Genomic DNA, 6468 nt, shown 5'->3' on the forward strand with positions numbered 1-6468 from the left:
TAAATGCATAACCTATGGTGGGATTTAATACCATATCACATATAATATGACATATAAAAATTAAAATTATACATTAAATGCTTAATTTAAAAAAATTTATTGGACCGGGATTGGACACTAAACAATTAATTAAATTAATATAACATCTATATTAATTTAATTAACCAAAGTAGCTATCTATTATATAATATAATGATCAACCGATCCAAAACAAGTGAACCAGGCCTTGAACCACTAGAACCGAACCATCCAACCTTCGAACCAGACCTGAACCCTAAGCGAACCAAGTGAATCATGAATCGAATCAGACCAGAACCAGTTGGTTCTTTCCATCCTGAAGCATTGCAACATTGTGCCCAACATTGCAACGCTACGGAAAGAACACAACGTTGTTCTTCATCATAGCATTGCAATACTAGGGCATAACGTTGCAACGCTGCAGTACAGTCCCTACTGTACAGTCGCATTCTCCATCGTTTCTCCATCGAATTTAGTCTCGTTTTCTCTAGATCAACACCAGAAAACTCAAGAATGACCCAGGGACTTTAATTTACATACTCTATTGCAATATTATGCCCCATGATATGGACCTTTACCTACAAAATCGTAAATCAAAGCAATAAATAAATAGTATCAATCCTGAAATTATCCAACAATTTTAAACATCCATCAAGAACAATCATCACATGGAAAAATTGACAGCATGCTTAAATCCCACCAGTGCACTGTAAAAAAAATTATGGAATTTTGGGAAAAATTGGGCCAAAACCCCACTCTGATACCAATTGAAGAATCCAATGAAGGACCTTGAGCGGAAGATGGGATCGGACCCAAAACCAAAATTTACAGAATATAAATTTTATAGCAAATATACACAATATTATGTATTTAAATTAATATACAGCATGCTTGAAATTAAGAAGAGCAAAGGGAGGAGGAGACTTACCCTTGATGGACGATATCCTTACGGTATCCTCTTCTCTGTAAAATCATGAACAAATCAAAACCTAAATGGGCATCACCACAAAAGAAACCTCTGTATTATCTAGGATGAGAATCACAGGAGTTGTGGGCAATGTGATTTTTTTGGTTGAGGAAAAACATGAGAGAGAGGAAGAGATCAAAGAGTGATAAAAAAAAAAAAAAAAAAATCAAAACACACTCCTCTCTTGGATCAAGGAAGAAAACGATGAAAATTTACCCTTCTGTTAACCACCCACACAAAACGTGGGTTGAGAGAAAATTAGAGAGGGAGGTTATTTCCCTCCAAATTAATTTAAAATAATTGAAAAATAATTAATTACTTTAGATTATTTAATATATGTAATAACTAATTTATTATACATTTATATATACACATAACTATATGTTATATCACATATAACATATAACCTATAGTTTCTATATTGTATCAAATACTATATATCCTACAGTTTCAATTCTCTTTCACTAAAGGCTTTTAATATAAATCACATTTACATTAAATTTAACTATATGAATCTAATTCATTTAATAAATATTTGAATCATATTCAAATATTTATTTTCGCTCAAATAAACTTTATATTATAATGTATCGAATGCTTTATAATAATTATATCACATATATTATATTAGCTTAATTATATCACATATAATTAATTTTCTCAATTAATTTGAACAATTCAAATTAATCCAAAAATTGACTCTCATTAACTCTCGTTGAGCTTCAGAGGGGACCTCATGGACCTGTAGCTTGAAGCTCCAACGGTGCGTGAATAATTAATTCAACTCTTTAATTAAATTATTCACCATCTGTTAACTATCGAGCACTCCAACAAAGACCGACAACTGAACTTTTCGTACTACATATATATTTCTGTGTCCTTTGAATATAACCAGTCAATAGTATGATGACCCTTCACAAATTGATCGTATGTACAACTAGGCCAAAATTATCGTTTTGCCCCTATAGTTACATCTAATTCTAAGTACCACTGATTCCTGTAATAAACAATAAATCATAGTCCAATTATGACTAAACCCCTTTCGGACCTAGAGAGGGTGTGACACCACATTGTTCAAGCCCCGGAATCAGTACTTAAGGGAGCAATTTATCTACTTGCCCTGATGTTGGGGAAGGAATAAACTCCTTCTTGTGTACTTGTGCTCCCAGCTCCCCAATCAGAAAAATCTCTAAAATGGTAGGCTTATTGAGTCGGCGATCTGGCCTCTCTCACCTATACAAATCGAAGGACTGCCTTCATAGGTTGGAGTTCACAACTCGCTCAGGATTCAGGTCATTTATCTATGGTCATCTTGGTGAAATTTAAGTCTCTATTATGAACGGCATTATATAATGAGATTAAACATTTCGTGGTCTGGTCTTATACAAACTTCTTTGTATAGAATATCTCCACTCACATGTCTTCGCATCAATGATCAGGATCAGATCATTTGTAGTACCTTACAACAATTGTAACATCTACAAAGTGCGTCATACTCGTAGTTTCACTAGGATAAGGTATCCAGCCTTATCCATTTACTACAGATCATTTAGCTTATCACTTAAACATGATTCGTATGTCTCTACATACATGTTTAAGCTATAAGATAACCTTGGATGTTAATTTATTGGTTTGTGGTTAATGCAACTAAATAAATGAAATAAAACATCACATATTTTATTACATAAATAAAATGTTTGTACATTACAATTACAAACTATAGGACCCTACGAGATATAGGGCATCAACTCCAACAAGTGCACATTCGTCGAACTATATTGGATTCTGGGATTATTTCCTCGAAGTTGCGTTTTGGGTTGGGCTGGATTACTCGAAAAACACATGATCATGCTAGTGTTATCTTAGTTACCAGGTTGGGATGGTCATGTTGGTATATTTTGATGTTGTTTGTGATTGTATTGCAATGTAAATGTTTTGGTGTAAAAAATATCAAAGTATACATATTGCAAAATTTAAATTCAAAATTAAAAGTCAAAATGAGCTAGTTCAACTCATCAAATAATTGAATCTTCTCCACCTCACTTATTGTCAAATAAAATTAAAAATTTAAATGATACATACATATATATACATTTAACATTTATCATTCAACTAATATATATTTTACATATCGTACAATTAAGAAATAAATTAAATAATATGGTACACACATTGCAAAATTAAAAATTACAAAAATATATGCAGATATAAATATGACAGTATTTTGTAAAGAAATAAATGATTGATAAATAAATTGTCTCATCCAAGATTGGAACCAAAGTTCTTGGACTTTAGAGAGAGTTAGAAACACCATTTTTGCACAGAAACAACTTTTCGGAAAAGGATTTTTTGAAAGAATAATACCTAGGTATATCTGAGTAGGAAAACGTCCATCTTTGTGCATCCAACTAAATTGTTCAATCATAATTTGTTGGATGAAAAATTCTTCTTATTTCTTCTTTTAAATATTTTAATTCCTTTTATACATGAGTGATGATTGAAAAATGCATAGAGATAACTAGAAATTGAATTGGATAAACTACTTTTTTTAATACTAGAATACATAAACATGCATTGTACATGCAAGTGTTTTTCTTTTGAAGAACAAAATATCTCTTTATACATAAATTTTTTGTTAAATTTCCAACATTTCAATTTAACAAAAATTTGTAATTTTCATTGAGATCCCTCATGAAATTGCAACATATAGTAGTTGTCCAAGTGAGACAAATATGGTGAAAAATAAATTCCAACATGTAGTATTCTTTGTCCTTGAACCTTGTTAATTTTCATTGCAAAATTGAGCCATACTAGAAACTATACGAAGAAAAGTAAAATTAATAAATTGCACAAGCCCAAATTTAATTCTAACTACAAAGCTAAAATGGTGCTCTCTCTTTGCAAAAAAAGAAATGTTGGAATGCCTTAAATTTGTTTGTTGGCGCTTCAAACAACCAAATACGAGGATTCAGGGACGGCGCGGGGGCAATTCCCCCGAAACATATTCAGAATTCGAATTTAGCATATTTATTCATTTGTAGTTATTTACAATTATGACCCTAGGGTTTAGAGTAGTGCGCTATATAAACTCTCTAACTCTAGAGGCGTCGTTTTGATATAATTCTCTGAAAATATTCTCCCTAATAATACTGGTTCTCCCTCTGTCCGTGGGCGTAGCTAACACACCGTTAGTGAACCACGTATATTTGTATGTCAATCTTCTCTATCTCTACGCTTCTTTTTGTATTCTTTGAATGTCGATTTCGTAACAAGAAAAATGATACTTCAGACCATATTTTCATTCACTGTGATGTCGTCGTGGATTTGTGGCCATACAAAATAAAATTCCAGCTTAGGACTCTAGACTTTCCTCCAACAAATACTCTCTATGGGAGCTATGATCTTCAGAGGATCTGTCTTTATAAACATAACACTCGAATGAAGGTGATCACTTTTAACACTAGTGGCTATTAGCTAGGTTGTTTGGAAGAAGAGGAATCAGCTGTATTTTCAATGATAAAGCTGTGTAAAATGTTGCCCTCTCCTTAGTTGGTAGCTGGTATCATAGATCTAGAATTATAGCTCTATCATGATTTCAATTAAGATTTGTGGCTTCTCTCTAATCCTGTTTTTACTGCTCATAATCTTTGTAACATCTTTTGTATTTGACAGTCTCCTTGGTACTTTATTGCATATCTACCAATCAAACTGGGGTATGATGAGGGTGCTACGACAGTGTCAATCTAGTTAGGATTCTCTGATACGTTTATTGACCCACTTATCATATCTTTATATATATATAAATAAAGTGAACATTTTGAATTTTTTTTGCACCAAATTATAGTTTCCATTTTGTAATTCTAGTTTGTATATATTCATTAAAAGAGAAAAAAAATGAGGAAAAGACTATTGCATTGTGAAAACATTTTAAGTATAAAATTATAAACTACAAAAAAAAAAAAAAAAAATGTAGGTTACCTCTCCGTCCATTACAATGACTTTGGACATCTCTAGACAAGGTTTTCTTTTCCTCTTTTCCCTTCAAAAACTATGTTAACATATCATATTATATAAAAAATAATATTATTTAATATTGTTTATTAAACCATCATATTTTTACCTTATTTTATCACATTTTTATAAAATATATTGTTTGTTAAAATATATTCTCTTATATTATTTAATTAAAATTATAATAATTAATGTTGAACTTAATTAATTAAAAATTATTAAGTATTAGATTATATTACTATGACATGGAGTCAATATATTAATTGGTTAATTGTGATAATTAAAATCATTATTGATTATTAACTAATTCATTTTATCAATCTATTAAATGGTATTTATTATCTAATTAAGGATAATTGCAACTTATAAAAAAAAAAATTGAAAATTGGGTGCAAGTCCCTAGGTTTTGCTTTTTTTTCAAACATATCCAAAAAACTTCTGCCTAAAAATTTGATTGCTATCTAATTATTATGTGATTTTTATGTGATTGCTATTGATTTCAATGCGATTGCTATGTGATGCCACACTTGCAATTAAAAAAAAAAAGTTGAAGTTGTGGCTTTGGTTTCTGAAAAGTATTTGTCATCCAATGCAATTTCTCTTTAATTAATTCATTTATTAATTTATATAAGATTCTCATGCTTGATTTCACAAATTAAATATAAATATAACTTTTATTCATAAATTTTGATAGCATTTTTCATATGCACAACCAAACACGATCATCTTTGATTCTCAAACATCGTATTCTTAGATATTTACTTTATTCTCAAACATCTACAAAACGTAAGGCTAAACAGAAAATGCAAGATACTACAATGGATTTGATACTTTTTGGGTATGATGATGGAATTCAAAAATAGTAATGAGCATTGTTTATTATATTTAAATTATTGTAACCATTACCGCCTCCTTCATATTCTAAACAATTGAAAAATGACCACAAACCACAATCATCATAAATGTTTTGAACTTTCACTAGGTGTGTTAGTATACTAGTTTCGACTGATCCATCAGATAGTAAGTAGTAGTAGTTTCTTTTTTCAAAAGGTATGTTACCACATCTTACTATCTTAATCACCTATATGCAATAACTTTTTTCCCTTGTCTTTTCTTTCTAATAATTGAATAAACAATAAGAATTAATTAGCGAAGCGGTTACAATGAATATTGGTTTTAAATGCCAACATACCCATATGATCATAAATGCCCACTACCCCAATCGTTACTCTCTAACTCACCTATGCACCTAATTAGTGAAGCGTTACAATGGAGGTTGAATAAATAATACTAATTGAAGAAGGGACATCATGGAAATGGACAAAATATTCAAGAAAATTCTCTTCCATTTGCCACTTTTTAAGATAGTAAGATATTCTAAAATAGATAGAGAACTAACATTTACTTTATTTCTGGAGTCTATTACAGAAACTCTTGTTATTATAATCGACGACTTTCATAAAAGTTACGGT

The sequence above is a fragment of the Benincasa hispida genome, chromosome 5 (assembly GCF_009727055.1).
Source record: "Benincasa hispida cultivar B227 chromosome 5, ASM972705v1, whole genome shotgun sequence".
Lineage (NCBI taxonomy): Eukaryota > Viridiplantae > Streptophyta > Magnoliopsida > Cucurbitales > Cucurbitaceae > Benincasa > Benincasa hispida.